This window comes from Loxodonta africana, chromosome 16 (assembly GCF_030014295.1).
Source record: "Loxodonta africana isolate mLoxAfr1 chromosome 16, mLoxAfr1.hap2, whole genome shotgun sequence".
NCBI classification, from domain to species: domain Eukaryota; kingdom Metazoa; phylum Chordata; class Mammalia; order Proboscidea; family Elephantidae; genus Loxodonta; species Loxodonta africana.
In genome coordinates this window covers 78,499,793-78,516,853 of record NC_087357.1, presented here as the reverse complement: position 1 = coordinate 78,516,853, position 17,061 = coordinate 78,499,793, and the positions used below count along the sequence as shown (strand labels likewise).

The following is a 17,061-nucleotide window of genomic DNA, read 5'->3' as shown; positions in this document are numbered from 1 at the left end:
ACCCGGGCTCCCAAGGCAGGACTTTCATCACTACATGCTGCCACCGGCCCAGGAACTAGTATCTCAAGGATCAACATTTGAGAAACACCGGTGTGATGAACAGCGCGGGATTAAGAATCCCATTTTCACTGTGTGGTCCTAGGTCCTTCATTAAAGACAATATGGAGTGGTGGGAAGAACTCTGAAGCCAGACTGCCCAGGTTCAAATCCCAGCTCTGCTCCCTGCTAGCTATGAGATCTTGGGCAGCTTACTAACCTTTCCGGGCTTCTGTTTTCTGCATCTGTAAAATGGGGACACTAATAGTTTAGCACCAACCTCGAAGGGCTGGTTTAAGGATTAAACGACTTAGTGTACATAAAGTACTTAGACAAGCACTGGATGCACTGTGATTTCTACGTAAAGCTTTGCTCTCATTGTATCTTCTACCCTCTCATTACGTCAGCTTCCCCACATGTAAAACAGCAAACAGGATAGGATGGTCCCTGAGGGCCCTGGGCCCTTTGATCACATAGGAGGAGAAATGTGAAGCTACGGAGGGGGCAACATGGAGAGGTGGGAGTCAGGCCCCTTTGAAAGGCAAATGACAAGAAAGGGTGGACAGCAGTCTGCCAGCTGCTCTGCCACGTAGAGTCCCGCCCTGAAGCTGCAAGTCCCGGTCACAGCTGTGCTGGACTCTTTGGTGGGACAGCCAACGAGAAACTGGCAATGTTTTCCTTCCATTCTCTCCACACGCCTGGGTGTCTGGGGGCTGGTTCCAGCTGCAGGAGTAGAGAGGACAGCAGAGGCTGGTGGGAGGAAGGCGTGGGGGAAGCCACCTCCGCAAAGGCCTCTGGAAGACAAACCTGCTTGGGAGGAGGGAGCCAGGAGAGCAGAGAGCTGCAACTCTGCCCCTGAGGCGGGAAGGAGCCAGTTCTCAGTACTTTCACTTTGAGCTCTCCGCAATGACAGACACCTTCTTCCTGCCTCAGCAGTCTTTCTAGACCAGGTCCTTGAAACTGAGCCAGGAGGTTGAACAAGGAGATCCCTCTCCACATAAAGCTATGCACACTGAAACCTATGCCCCCATGAACTTTCCTGCACATTTCTTGGGCAAACCTGCATTACCTTTCTTCTTCCTGGGGAGAGCACCCCTGTTTGAGACCTGGCCAAAAAGGTTCCCAGAAGAGCCAACACTTAGCCAAACATCAAGCCCAAATCAGGGTTTCTGGGGAATGGAAAGCAAGAAACAGAAAGAAGGTGAACACAGATAGGGTGCCAATATCTGGCTGGCACCAAGGCCCAGAATGTGACGGGGGCTGAAGCCCTCATAGACACCAAGCTTCTGGTGACAGACACAGTGGCAGCAACAGAAAAAGTCCTAACTCTAAGGTGTGGTCACATACCCCCTCAAAAGAAAAGAGAAGTTGTAGGTTGTTTCTATGTGCAGCTCAGGCTAGGGGCAGAGACAGGTCTGTGTCTTCATTTCACATAGAGGAAGCAAGGTGCTCCCAGCTCTCACCAACAGGTCAGAAGGGGCTTCTCCCAGGACCAGTCTGAGGAACAGAAGGAAGGACCAGCAGAACAGTCCTGTAGGCTGATGTCACCCGAGCACTAGTCTTCGAGTGGTTTGGGGCATCCCTGGCCTGCATCCCTTACCTATCAAACCCCTCCATTCCCTGAGAAGTCCAAACCAGTCCCCATTTCTCCCAGATGGCTTGGCCCACAGGGAAGGCTCCACACCCCAAGGCTTAGCGCACTTACTGTCTGCACAACACAACCCTTCAGTGGCTCAGCTGGAAGGGAGCTTGGGGAGCTCCTTCCCCCATGCCCTGCCTTGTCTGCCTTGAGGAAAGGGGACGCTGAACAGCTCATCCCAGCTTGTACACCCTAAGCCTCACCAAAGCTCGGTTTCAAACTTCTAACCCCGGATTCTCAGCTGGTTCTTTTACTCCCCATTGGCTCTCTCTCCCACACTTAAACCAGTTCTCTCACTGTTATGGACTGAATTGTGTATTCCCTGAAAATACATGTCGGAATCCTAAAACCCCTGTACCTCTGGAGCCCTGGTGGCACAGTGGTTAAGAGCTCAGCTGCTAATCAAAAGGTGTGCAGTTCAAATCCACCAGCCACTCCTGGGAAACACTATGAGGCAGTTCCACTCTGTCCTATAGGGTTGCTTGGGTCAGAATTGACAGCAAAGGGTTTGTTTGTTTGTTTTGGGGGCGGGGTGGGTGCCTCCGGATGTAATTCTGTTTGGAAATACGGTTTTGTTTGTTATGTTAAAGAGGCCTTAACAGTGTAGGGTATGTTTTAAAACCTAATCACTTTTGAGCTATAAAAAGAGCAGATTAGGCTCATGTGAGAAGCAAGCACAACAGGGGAAGGACAGATGCCACAGGGAACTGAGGAACTCTGGGCTAGAGAATCAGACAAGGGTTCCCCTCAGAACAGACGATGAGAGAGCCTTCCCCTAGACCAATGCCCTGAATTCAGACTCCTAGCCTCCTAACTGTGAGAAAATAAATTTCTGTTCTTTGAAACCACCCACTCGTGGTATTTGTTACAATAGCACTAGGTAACTAAGGCACCCATCTCTGTACGGCCCACACTCCCTCATCAAGAGCCACAAACGTCAGAGGACAGTCACAAGAGACTTCTCAGCTCTGTTGCATGAATTTTACTACAGCCCACGCGGCTCTGATGTCACCTACACAGCTGCTGAGGGACAGTGGTGGCAGGCTACCCAGGGGCTGGAGTCTATGACAATGACTCCAATTCTAGCTCTACCTCTTGGTAGCCGTGTGACTCTGAGGCTACGGTTTGAGCTCTCCTCACCTGTAACGTGGGGAAAATACATCTATCTGTGAATTACACCTATACATATATCAAATGTGTACCAGTGCACTGAAATCTTACAGCCACATGGGATTACACATGCGTATGGAGTCCTGGTGGGCAGCGGTTAAGAGTTCGGCTGCTAATCAAAAAGTCGGCAGTTCAAATCTACCAGCTGCTCCTTGGAAACCCTATGGGGCAGTTCTACTCTGTCCTACAGGGTCACTATGAGTCAGAATCGACTCAACGGCAATGGGTTTGGTTTTGGGTTTTGGTTATTTATGCACATACATGTATATATATGTATATTATGCATATGTACACACATGTATACATACACACATATATACATATATATACAAAAAAATCAAACCCACTGCTGACAATTCTGACTCATGGTGACCCTATAGGACAGGGCAGAACTGCCCCATAGGGTTTCCAAGGAGAGCCTGGTGGATTTGAACTGCCAGTCTTTTGGTTAGCAGTCATAGCTCTTAACTAGTATGCCACCAGGGTGTACATATATGTATGTATGTGTGTGTATATATATCTATCTATATAGATATATATACACACACATACATATACGGCCAAAAAGGACAGGCTCTGACCTTTGAAGAAAGGAAGAAGGGTCAAAGATCCTGGACACACACCCAAACCTGTTTAGTTGACACCCACCTGCCAGGTGTCACGGTGAGGGGAGCGCCTAGTCAATGGTTAGGGGGATGGCAGACCTCAGGAGACAGCTAGTAACAGCAAGGTACAGAAGGAAGGGGTTTTCAAAGCCCAAGAGTGAACCACCATCCGTTTCCCTGGTTAAGGCCTTCAAAAATATCCCAGACAGTGTGATACACTGAAATACCTACTGTGGTAGGCAGAAAAACGCCCTCTTCCCCTGCCAAGTAATGTCTAAATCCCTAAAACTTGTAAATACGTTATCTTCCATGGCAAAAGGGACTCTGCAGATGTGATCAAAGTCACCAACTTTGAAATGGGAAAATTATCCTGGATTATCTGGGTGGGGTCAATCTTACCACACACACACACACAACAAAAAAACCCAAACCCACTGCCATCAAGTCAATTCCAACTCATAGCTACCCTACATGACAGAGTAGAACTGCCGCATAGCGTTTCCAGGGAGCGGCTGGTAGATTTGAATTGCCAACCTTTTGTTAGCAGCCGAGCTCTTACCCACTGAGCCACCAGGGCCGGAATCTAATCACACAAGTCTTTAAAAGCACACAACCCTTCCTGGCTAGGTTAAGGATGAATGGATTGGAAGGAGAGATTTGAAGTGTGACACTCAACCTGTGGAGAAATGGGACCTTGAGCCAAGGAACACAGATGGCCTCTAAAAGCTGGAAAAGGCAAGGAAATAGATTCTCCTCTACAGCTTCCAGAAAAGTACACAGCCCCAACAACACCCTGATTTTAGCCCCAGTGAAATTCATTTTGTTGCTTTAAGCCATTAATTTTGTGGTAATTTGTTACGGCAGCAATATAAAACTAATGTACACAGTGACCACTTCTCTTTCCTTCTCTCCAGATCCTTCCATGGTGTTCTCTTTGAAAGGGCTTCTCCCTCGTTGTATAAGAGGCTCTTGCCCAAGTCTACCTAACTTCTCCTTGACAAGAGGAGCAATACACCACTAAGACCACACACAGCAAACCAACCCAACAATAAAAGGCGGGACAAGGCACTGCCTTTTCTGCAAGGCTGGGGGTAAGAACTCAATAAAGGTTTGCTCACTTCTATTAGTCAACATGAGTCACCACGGTGAGACTCGGGGCTCTCTGGTGGGTCCTGTGTGGCCAGGAGAGACACACCCAGCCAGCCATCTGGCTGAGCAGATGCAAATTCTCTGAGGGAGAGAAAAGGTAAGCAGCCCCATTTGCATGGTAGGGCAAGCAATAACACCCCAATTAGCTAGGATCATATAACTGGCACACTAGAGGTCACCTGGACCCTTCCAGATGATTCAATTAATTCCTGCCTATCCCACCCCACCTCCAGTGCACAAATGAGGAAATTGACAATTAGATGGGGTAAGATGATATGCTGAGATGACAACAGCAAGACTGTAACAGGGCTGGCTCAGAACTCCCATTACCTGCCCCTCAGCCAAGAGAGCTCGTGGTTCAAAGGGCGCATGGTTCAAAGGGCAGGGTGAGGGCACAGGCTGACTGATCTCAGAGTGTCTAGAAGACTCAGATTCACTTCTCTAAGATGTTTCTTTTTGTTCCTTTCACCACAGGACTCTGAAGCCATTGGAGTTGAAGCACAGCTTGCTGTCTGAGGCAAAGGCGTGTAAAGTGGGAAGACCAGGGCTGAAGAGAGAGAAGAGTTTCGCAGTATTTGGGATGGTCCAGGCTTTGCAGGCAGCCCACTGATGGGAACAAAAAAATTTTATTATCGTTATCCCCTCCCACCCACCCCTACCCCATGTCCTCACAGCTTCCAGTTAAATTTTTAGTGTCTCCCTCCTTAATACTAACAGACAGCCAAGTATCACAGAACATCTGAGGAAGGTCTCCAACAAGAAAGGAAGAGACCAAACAGACAGAAGAAAAGGAATCAAAGGAAGCAGAGACAATGCTACCAACTGGAGGGAAAAAAATATGACTGATTAATCCTCAGAGGCATAAGAGAAGATACTGCATCCATAAAACAAGAAGAGGATGCTATGAAAATGGAACAATCTGAGAATAGGAAGGTGTCTTTAGAAACTGAAAATAGAAGGAATAAAATTAAAAATTCAACAGACAGGTTCGAAGATTGAGTTGAGGAAATTCAAAAAGAGACAGGATACAGAAAAAAAAAGAAAATGAAAGGATAAGAGTCCCAATATCTGACTAAAAGGAGTTTCAGAAAGAACAGAGAACACAGATGCAAGAAAATTATCAAGGTTCTAACACGAAAATGTTTCCCAACACTGAAATACATCTCTATATTGAATGAGTCTCAATATTCCAGGCTAAGACAGACTAGGGAAGAAAAAAAAAAAAAAAAAAAAGGCCTGGAGATCTACTGAAAATTAGCCAATGAAAGCCCTATGGATCGCAACAGAATATTGTCCGATACAGTGCTGGAAGACGACCCCAAACATACCAACGATCATGAAGATGGCAAGAGACCATGTCACGTTTCATTCTGATATACATAAAGTTATGGCTGAGTCCAGATGACTTAAGGGCAACTAACAACTATACCGAAAGAGCCATCTAGTGATAGACCAAATGACTGGTTAAAAAAAAAGATCAAGAGCAAAACATGTTGTTGTTAGTTGCCATCAAGTCGATTTCAATTCATGGTAACCCTGTGTGTTACAGAGTAGAACTTCTCCATATGGTTATCTTGGCTGTAATCTTAATGGAGGCAGATTGCCAAGTCTATCTTCCCCAGAACCACTGGGTGAGTGTGAATCACCAACCTTTAGGTTAGCAGTCAAGTGTAAACTGCACCACTTAGGGACCTCAGCAAAGCATATCGCTGTGAAATTTCAGAACAACAGAGGCAAAGAAAAAGACTCTAAAACTTATAAAAAAAAAAGAAAAGAGATCACATTAAAGGAATGAGAATTGGAATGACACTGGACTTCTTGTACTCACACTGGAAACTCGAAGACAATGGAACAATGTCTTCAAGTCTGAATGAAAATTATTTTCAGCTTTATAATTTTATAGCCAGCTAAATTATCTACCAATTTAGGAAAGGATGGAATAAAGGCATTTTCAGGCAAACAGAGACTCAAAAAAAAAAAAAAAACTACTCCCTCATGCACCTGTCTTAGAAAGCTGCTGGACGATTCCAACAAAATGAGAAACAAAAGGAAAAAAGTAATGACAAGAAATACATAGGTCCAGGAACAGGGGGCATCTAACCCAGAAGAATGTGAAAGGAAGTCCTAGGATGACAGCTGAGCAGTAGACCCAGGGAGAAACCAGTCTAGTCTGGGGCAAAAGAAAGAAAATCAGGATAAAAGAAGAGGTAGTTGTTAACTTTAGGATAATGGAACATGAGGGACTGTACTCCTGAATGTGTGACCATGGTCTATTAGTTGGCATAGCACTGAACAATAAATTTATGGTCACAATAACATAACCAATAACGACTGATATGTTTATTGATTCCATTGTCTATCAGGGTAGGAAGTCACCACATGACATCTAGATTGACAAATTAAGAAACAGCAATTAAGCCCATTTGTTAAAGACAAGGAGATAGTTAAAAACGGTTAAGCCTGGAGAAAAAGCTGGGAGATGGGGGACAGGGGTCGGTTAGGGGACTGCTGGTTTCATTACAAGCCTTCCAGATCAATATATTTGACTTACCTCATTTTTTATATGGACTGTTCTTTATAATTAGCAATACCCACAATGCATATGTGAGTTATGAAATGTAACACCAAACAAGCGCCCATGTACCCACCATGTAACTGAAGAAATGCAATATTACCATTACAGAACTACAGTGCTCATCTGCTTTCTGAAAAAATTCACATTTTTTGGATGAAAACAAAAATTAATGAAAAAACAAAACACCTTTTGCTTGTGGAGTCACCTTTTCCAAATGACTGGGTTTTTATAGGACATACAGGGATAGGTCCCAACTTTGTGCGGCCTGAATTTTTAATTTAAGAATACAAAACATCGTACTTCTTTTTGCAAATTTTACAAAACCCCATGACTTTATGAATTCATTGCCAGAGCTCTCCCAGGACTCGGAAGGGCCCTGTGTAAGCGAAGGGGCCTGAAGCCCAAGTTTCATTGTTGTTGCTGCTGTCAGTTCCCCTCAAGTTGGCTGACTCACGGCGACCCTACGTACAACGGAATGAAACGTTCTCCGCTCCGGCGCCATCCTCATCTTCACTGGCCTGTTTTAGTCCACTTGTTGTGACCACTGTGTATCTTGAGTGCCTTCCAAACTAGGGAACGCTATGCCAGACAATACTCTGTTGTGATCTGTAGGGTCTTCAGCTCTTCCTTCCTAGTCTAAGTCCGGAAGCTCCAATGAAACGTGTCCACCAGGGGTGACCCTGCTGGTATGTGAAATACTGGTGACACACCTTCCAGCATCACGGCAACATGCAGGCCACCACAGAGTAACAAACTGACAGACGGGAGGCAGTAAGTTTTTTGAAGTTTCCTTAGCTTCACAGTAATTCCGCCTCTGGGCTCATGGAGGCAGTCAGGGCTGGGCTGGGCTCCCTGGACAGAGGAAAAACAACCGAGTCCTGGCCTGCGCCAGGCCTTCCCTCTAGCTGGGAGAGAAACACAGCACAGCACTTACAGGAAAACACACACCCCAATGTTTAGGAGCCAGTTCCAGGAAAACTGGGGATGTAGACTCTGTGAGAAGTCAGGAAACACGTTCTTTGGTGGGGGCTGAGGGGAGAGGTGAGCATGGGGCAGGGGTGGGAGTCGGGGGAGTTCTAGGAAACTGGCTTCTCTCTGATGGGCCTTCGCAAGCTTAAGGCTCTCCTGGCCTCTCTTCACCTCACCTATTAAATGACTAAAACTGTGAAGGATCAGTGGTTTTCAGCTTGTGATTCCCTGAACCTAGGCTCCAGGAAGGTGATGGAACTCACACACATTTATTCTGCTAGGGGAGACCGAGGGTTGCAAGAGACAGACTCTCGGCCTGACTTACTTTTTTTTTTTTTAATGGAAAAATAGGTGATACAGCAACAAAGGTCCTACATTTCCACACGGTGACACTCAGCTAGGGCTGGCACACCTGTCCCCTTTGGCTAGGATGTGGCTGCTTCAGCTGCCCACTGTTCCCAGCTGGAATGTCCCTGTATCGGTAACCACAGGAACAGATGCTCACCCAGGGCCCTTCCAGGTGTGGTTCTTCATTTCACCTTCACATGAACATGTCAGACCAAGTCTAAAGGCAAATGGTTAATGTGCTTGGCTGCTAACCAAAAGGTTGGAAATTCAAATCCACCCAGAGTCACCTTGGTAGGAAAGCCTAGTGTCTACTTCTGAAAAATCAGCCGCTGAAAACTCTATGGAGCACAGTCCTACTCTGAGACACATGGGATCACCATGAGTCGGAATCGACCTGATGGCAACTGGTTTAAAGGCAGAAGGGAGTCCCTTGGCCACTTCCAGGGAGGCCCTGATGCTCCCATCACCCAGTCTCCAGGGCTTGTTCAAACCACTTTGGAAAGGCTCAGCCCTTCAAACCTAGACTTGAGACAGCGTCTACTCCAGCTCCAAATGGCTGAGGCACCCGCCCTGCTTCGAAGCCCCAGGAAATTGTTCCTTCAAACAGCAGTTATCAAGAGCTGCTCTTCTCATGGTGACAAAGCCCCAGTCAACCATGTCCAGCCCCAATAGGCCCAGAGCTGAAAGAACCCACCAGAACCTACAGACCACATTGGAGAAGCTTCTGCTTCAGGTCTCAGGGATGGGGTTGGCTCTTCTGCAGCAGGGATGCAGCTGTGCCAAGGGGCTCTGGGCCAAGAGTTACACTGTGCCATGGAGGAACGGCAAGAAAATGGAAGGTACCCCAGGTACCCACGTGGTGTGAGGATCAGGGAAACGCACAGCCAGCAGCTCAGGAGAGCCTTGACCTCCGCATTTTCCATCTTCAGGACTTTTGCTCAGATGTTCCCTCTACCTGGCTCGTCCTCCTGTCTCCTTTATGCCTTCCCTGTTGTTGTCAGCTGCCATCAAGTCGGCCTCCGACTGGCGGCAACCCAATTCACAACAGAACAAAACGCTGCCTGGTCCTGTGCCATCCCCATGATCAGCTGCAGATCAGACCTTTGTGACCCATAGGGTTTTGATTGGCTGTTTTCAGAAGTAGACTGCCAGGCCTTTCTTCCTATTCTGTCTTCATAGCAACACACCAGCCTCTACTGACAGGTGATGGTTGCACACGGGGTGCAGTGGCCAGGAACCTAACTTGGTCTCATGCATGAAAGGTAAGAATTCTACCACTGCCCCCACCCCTTCCTTAAACCTAAGTAAATCCTGGCCATCCTATGAGCCAGATGGACTCCCACCTCTTCCAGGAAGCCCACCCTGATCTCTCCACCTCAGTGATTGCTCTTTCTGAAACTCCTCTGGCACTTGGACCAAAACGTTTTCTATGTCCTCTAGTGTTCTAATAATACTCCCTTTTTTGAGGATCCATGATGGGCCACGTGTCTGTCAGTTTGTCGTACTGTGGCGGCTTCTGTGTTGCTGTGATGCTGGAAGCTATGCCACCAGTATTCAGATACCAGCAGGGTCACCCATGGAGGACAGGTGTCAGCTGAGCTTCCAGACTAAGACAGACTAGGAAGAAGGACCCAGCAGTCTACTTCTGAAAAGCATTAGCCAGTGAAAATCTTAATAGCAGCGGAACGGCGCAGGACCGGGCAGCGTTTCGTTCTGTCGTGCACAGGGTCGCTATGAGGGGAGACGACTCGACAGCACCTAACAACACCACCACGATGGGCCAGAGACTTCATAAACGTTCTCACTAAACCTGAAGACAGATGTTACCACCCTCATTTTATAAACAAGGTGACTCAGGCTCAAGGGCGATTCTTGACAAACAAAGGTCACACGTCCAACCAGCGTCAGAGCCAGGAATACTTTCTTTCTAGACCTCCCAGTGCACGAGGAAGCACCACGGCCTGGGCTGGGCCTCTCCTCCTAACTCCCAGCACCGCCTGGCAGGCGCTGGGCACAGTGAGGCCTCTGACACATGCCACAACAACAACAGAACTTCAGTGACTCAGGTTCACCTCCTCCACACGCTGGTCGGCACCTGCTCCGAGGGCCTCAGCTTCTGCAGGTAGGCTCAGGAATTCTGCGGGTGGAGAGGACGCATCTAGGACATTCCCCTCTCTTGTTCCCACCCCAAGGCAGGACCTTACGTGATAAGAGAGGGCGTGTGAACACCCCTAATTCTGCTGGGAAGGGCAGTGTGTCCTGAGGAAGGCTGCAGAGTCCCAGCTAAGGCAGAAGTCCCTGCGTCCTGCCCTCACGGGGCAGGGCACTGCCTTACCTCTGAGGTGGGGTCACAGGTGCCATTAAGTCACAGCACCAAGGCAGAGAGCCCCAGGGCAGCGCTCCCCCAGCCCTGACTGCATTCTTCCCAGGTCCCAAACAAAAAGCCTACAGAAGGTGCTCGTTAAACATTCATCTCTCCACCCACATGCCATGAATTAGAAACAGTTGGAGCCGCCCATCAATCATTAGCCAGGCTGTGCCTCAGATGATGCCCTCCAAGGGCTGGCGCCTGGGGCTGCCCAGCTTGGAGAAATTCCAGGCAGAGCCGGCTGCGAGAGCAGCAAGCTGCTTTGTCTAGGACCTCGCCAAGAGGCTAAAGTTGAGTGACAAGTTCTGAAAGACACCTCTTAGAAATAAAAGATAAACTAGCATTCTGATTACACAGAAATCCTAGGAAATCGGAGCCTGAGGGCACTTTCATGAGGACATCTGGTTAGACCAGCTGACTTCACTGAGGTGGGAATTGAGGCCCGCCCAGAAAGCAGAAGGGGCCTGCTTGAGGCCTGGGGGGCTGGGGAGGCAGCTGTTGGCAGGACAAAGACTAGACCACAGTCTCTTGACTTCCAGGCCAGTGCATTTCGGCCCAGTCTGGCTTCCACCACTCAGCATTCTGGCCTCCATCCCTCCTTCCCTGGGAAGGTGGGAAATAAAGATTAACCTGGGAAAGGCAGAATGAGAAAGTAACTCTGCTGCCCGCCACCCCCCCATACTTTTCCCACATAATCATGCCACGCAGAAAGTGTCATTTGCTCCAGGGGAGTATCTGTGGCAATGTTTCTCCAGGTTCAGCTCCCTATGACTTCACAGTGACAGGAGAACATAAAGGGGTTGGGAGCCACCGCCATTATCTTTCTGGGGTAGGAGCTGGTATCAGGCCCAGCTCAGCTCCGGCTGCAAAGCCTCCCAAGCGCCCCTGGAAATAGCTACGTACGTGTAATTACTCCATGGTGGGGGTGGGGGTGAGTTGGAAGGAGGCAGCCAAGATAGTCTCCACCCCAAAGTTGGGTCCTGGAGGGGCCACTCTGATCCCACCAGATCTTGGAAGGTTGGGAGGACAGTCCGATGGCAGAGTGTGTAGCTCCCAGTCCTAACTACAGAGAATGGGCCGGAAGCAGCAGGGACTCTCAAGAGTATCCGCAAAGCAGCAGCAGTTTGCCACCTTATTCACCAGCCCATCCCAACAGAGACTGCCTTGCCAGGCCTGCTGGTTTGCCTCCTGAGAAGTGCTGGCCGAGTTAAGGGAAACAGCCAACAGTAAAACTGACAAGTGTAGTAGAAGTTTCAAATTCAGGAGGCCAGTGGGTGGTGTTCCAGAAACTTTTGGTCGTCCCTGGCCCCCCCCCCGCCCCCACATCCATCTGTCTCTTCTTACTCTGTGTTAGAACACTCACTGTAACGTGGCCATAAATGTGCCATGGAGATGACTCTGATTCATGGTGAGCCCACATGGCTGACTTTTCAGAAGTACCTCTCCAGTCTACTCGGAGGGGCTTGTGGGTGGACTTGAACCTCCAACCTTTTGGTTAGCAGCTGAGCACATTAACCATTTACACGAGCCAGGGACTCCACATAGCAGTCCCACATAAAGACAATGTTTCCCAGCCTCCTGGCAGCTAGGCACAGCCCCATCATATGGATATGAGAGTGAGCTGTCTTGGGCCTCACAGACAAAATAAACACTCCAAGGCAGTGGACTCAGAGTGTGGCAGCATTAGCAGAACCTGGGCACTTGCTAGAAATTAAAACTCTCAGGCCTCACCACGGGCCTCCTAAGGCAGAATCCTTCACGATGGTGTCCAGGAATCTGTGTTTTAAGAAGCCTTCCTGGTTATTCTTATGCATGCGGCAGTTTGAGAAGTGCAGCCCTAGAGGATGCTGGGAGCAACATTACAGACCAAGCCTGGTGCCTGGACACGTCCCAGGGAGACACCTATGGACCCTGGACTCCTAGTTCTGGAGAGAGAGAAACTCCTCTCTTATGCAGAGCCAAACCTGTATCCTATCACAGGTGGGGGAAGAGGAGGGGTGATGAGAAACCAAGTCAGCAAAAATAAGGGGAGGAAAGAAACAACATCAAAACACAATAGTAAACAGAAAACAAGAAGCACAGAATAAATCATGTATATCTGGCATGTGAACAGCAGCAATTCCTCCATCAAAAGGCAGAAACCATCAAATGAGCTTTGCTCTTGTTGCTGCTGCCTTCTTGCCTTCTGCCATCTCTTCCACACACCCCCACCTCCCTCAGCCATGTGCTGAGTACAAGAGAAACCTTTTTTTTTTTTAAGTGAGAAAGAAAGGTTAAAAATTAGGGGTCCAGCAAAGACATACCGGTTAAACTCGGAGAAAATTCAGAAGTGGAAATATTAACATTAAAACCGTCAACAAAATAATAAATGTTGGAGAGGCTGTGGAGAGACTGGAACACTTCTACGCTGCTGGTGGGAATGTAAAATGGTACAACCACTTTGGAAATCGATTTGGCACTTCCTTAAAAAGCTAGAAATAGAACTGCCATACGATCCAGCAATCCCACTCCTTGGAATATATCCTAGAGAAATAAGAGCTTTACACGAACAGATGTATGCACACCCAGGTTCACTGCAGTGCTGTTCATAATAGCAAAAAGATGGAAACAACCTAGATGCCCATCAACAGACGAATGGATGACAAATTATGGTATATTCACACAATGGAAAACGACACAACGATAAAGAACAACGATGAATTCACAAAACATCTCGTAACATGGATGAATCTGGAAGGCATTATGCTCAGTGAAATTAGTCAGCTGCAAAAGGACAAATATTGTACGAGACTAATATTATAAGGACTCAAGAAAAAGTTTAAACACAGAAGAAAACATTCTTTGATGGTTACAAGGGTGGGGATGGAGGGAGAGGAGAATTCACTAACTAGATAGTAGACAAGAATCATCTTAGGTAAAGGGAAGGACAACACACAATACAGGGGAAGTCAGTACAACTGGACTAAATCAAAAGCCAAGAAGCTTCCTGAATACAAGCAAACACTTCCGGGGACAGAGTAGCAGGGGTGTGGGTCTGGGGACCATGGTTTCAGGGGACAACTAGGTCAATTGGCATAACGAAGTTTATTAAGAAAATGTTCTGCATCACACTTTGGTGAGTGGCAGCTGGGGTCTTAAAAGCTACCAAGCAGCCATCTAAGACGCGTCAACTGGTCCCAACCCACCTGGAGCAAAGAAGAGTAAAGGACAAAGACACAGGGAAAATACTAACCCAAGAGACAAAAAGGGCCACATAAACCGGAGACTCCATCAGCCTGAGACCAGAAGAACTGGATGGTCCCCAACTACCACCAATGACCTCCCCGACAGGAAACACAACAGAGTCCCTGAGAGAGCAGGAAAAAAGTGGGGTCAGAACTCAAATCCTAGCAAAAATACCAGACTTAATGGTCTGAGGCTGGAGGAAGCCCGGAGGACACCGTCCCTGGACTCTGTTAACCCAGAACTAAAACCATTTCCAAAGTCAACTCTTCAGACAAAGATTAGATTGGACTATAAGACATAAAATGATACTTCTGAAGAGTGTGCTTCTTATTCTTAGTTCAAATAGATACACGAGACTAAACGGGCAGCTCCTGTCCGGAGGCGAGATGAGAAGGCAGAAAGCGACAGAGGCTGGTTGAATGGACATGGGAAATCCAGAGTGGGAAGGAGGAGTGTGCTGTCACATTACAGGGAGAACAACTAGGGTCACGTAATAATGTGTGTATAAATTTTTGTATGAGAAACTAACTTGAGCTGTAAAGTTTCACTTAAAGCACAATTAAAAAAAAAAAAAACAACTACGTCAAGAACTTTTCGATAATCCTGCCTCAGCAGGCCAAGGTTTTTGTCCAGCCATCTTTCAGTCATTTGCTTTTACCTGCAAACATGGGATTTGGAAAACTACTCACGAGGAACTCATGGTACAGCCATGGTCAGGCCCTTCCAGTCCCTGGAGACAGTTTATGTAACATACGAGGCAGAGAAAAGAGCCTAAGATGCCCAAGGCATGCAGATATCCCACACGGGCCTGTGAGAACTTGTGCCCTGACCACTGTGCAATATCCCGATTGCAGAACAGTGAAAGCCTGCCTTTCCGCCTCAAATGAGGAAGGAAAATGTGCAATTGCAGGTCAGGGCCCAGCATCTCCTTGGGCCTAAGAGAAGAGGGGTGCCGGGGGAGGGGTGCCAAGGCCAGGCCACTGCCCTGCAGTTTGCAAGCAAATCTCCTTTTCTCCATCCTCCCTAAGCCTGGTTGTCACACAGGCCATAAAGGGAAGGGTGCTTGCTATTATCAGAGAGCTGAGCAACAGGTGGAGGAGGCCTGACTACTACCCGCTCCACTGCGCCTGAACAGAAAATAAAGGTCTCGGCTTGAACACCCGTCTGACTGATGGCTCTCTCTAAATTTCTCAGCCTTTCGCGTACTGTCTTATAAAATGCACTTATTTATTAAGTTTAAGGCTGTAAAGGAGGATATTCTATTCCCCCAATCCTTCGCCATATATTCTCCTAAAACACAGATAACATGGAATTAAGGCCAAAAGGATAAAATAAGCAACAAATGACAAAAGGTGCGATCGACAAAGATAAGCTTGATAAAGCTGCACACGCCAAAGTCAAGTCACATCCATAGAGCTAGTACTCCCACACACGCAAGCAGAGCCTGAGGTAAAAACATACGTAGTAAGAGCGTTTCACGTACCTCTCAGAATCTGACAAGTCAATAAGCAAGGCTGGAGAGGGCAAGCTCACGCTAACAGACATATCTAGAGTCTGCGCCTCAGAGAGCACATCTGTCCGTGAAACATTTTAACGTTGATCACGCAGTGAGGCCACGGTGGTTCAGCGGTAGAACTGTCACCTTCCACACGGGAAACTCAAGTTCAATTCCTGGCCAGCGCACTTCATGCACGGCCACCACCTGTTTGTCAGCGGAGGCTGGAGTGTTGCTGTGATGCTGAACAGTTTCGGCAGAGCTTTCAGACTACGATGGGCTAGGAAGAAAGGCCTGGCAATCTACTTCTGAAAATCAGCCAATGAAAACCTTATGGGTCACAAAGGTCCAATCTGCAACCGATCACGGGGCTAGCGTCAGAGCGGGCAGCACTTGATTCCATTGTGTGTGCGGTTGCCCTGAGTCAGAGCGCTGACTCTCAGGCAACTAACGACGATAAGTTGGCCACAAAGAAAATCCCAACACAGCTGATCAGCAGAGATTCTGCACATCACATTCGCTAATCATTATCTAATAAAACTAGCAGTCACAATAAAATACGATCATAAAAAAAACATGATCATAAAAAAAAAAAATTATCTACCGGGAAGTTCGGGACCCTATCGTCTCAATAATCCCTGCATCAAAGAACAAACCAGATTTAACAGTGGCTAGAAAGTAACAGAAAGCTGAGCACTTCACACAAGAGCCAACCAGCGAGCATGCACTCAAAAGAAAACGTTGAGTATTATGTTTAACTTAAAAGACTAAAATTAAATGAACCTATGTAGATATTAAAAGAAGAGCAACAAGTGCTGGCCTCAGCAGCACGTACACTAATGTTGGGACGATACAGAGACGATTAGCGCAGCCACTGCGCAAGGATGACATGCACATTCGTGAAGCATTCCATATTTTCTTGACAGGTCGTGGGGTTGGCAATTAATGTCGCAAAACAATATGTATATTGTTTAATGAGAAACTAGTTTGCTCTGTAAACCTTCATCTAAAGCATAACAGAAAAAAATGTTTTTAAAAAAAGCAAAGCAACAATATAAATCAAAAGAAGGAAGGAAATGAATAAAGGCTGAAATTAATGAACCATCAAACAGAAAAAACGGTAAAGGATACACAAAAAAATTTAAAAAAAAAAAAAAAACTCCAGCAGTACCCAGTTAGAATAAAAGCTGTATTACAAGATCTGTAATTTATCCCTGATTTGGAAAATTTATCATAAAAATGTCAACTATTCCCAAACAAATACATTTATTGACATTCCACCACCATGCATCTGTCAGCTTGTCATACTGTGGTGGCTGACGTGTTACTGTAATGATGTAAGCTATGCTACTGGTATTTCGAATACCAGCAGGGTCACCCATGGTGGACATGTTTCAGCGAAGTTTCCAGACTAGGACGGACTAGAAAGCAGGAACTGGTGATCCACTTCTAAAAAAATTGGCCAGTGAAAACCTTATGAAT

The 17,061-nt window shown here is 47.2% G+C and overlaps 1 protein-coding gene and 1 non-coding gene across 2 annotated transcripts in view; one reads left to right on the top strand and one right to left on the bottom strand.

Moving 5' to 3' along the window:
- The window catches only part of ANXA11 (annexin A11), a 60,842-nt gene that overhangs the window by 30,718 nt on the left and 13,063 nt on the right, over positions 1-17,061 (bottom strand). The window lies entirely within an intron of this gene.
- On the top strand, positions 16,392-16,498 carry LOC111750375 (U6 spliceosomal RNA). Its single transcript, XR_002785519.1, has one exon. It is a non-coding gene; the product is annotated as a U6 spliceosomal RNA (small nuclear RNA).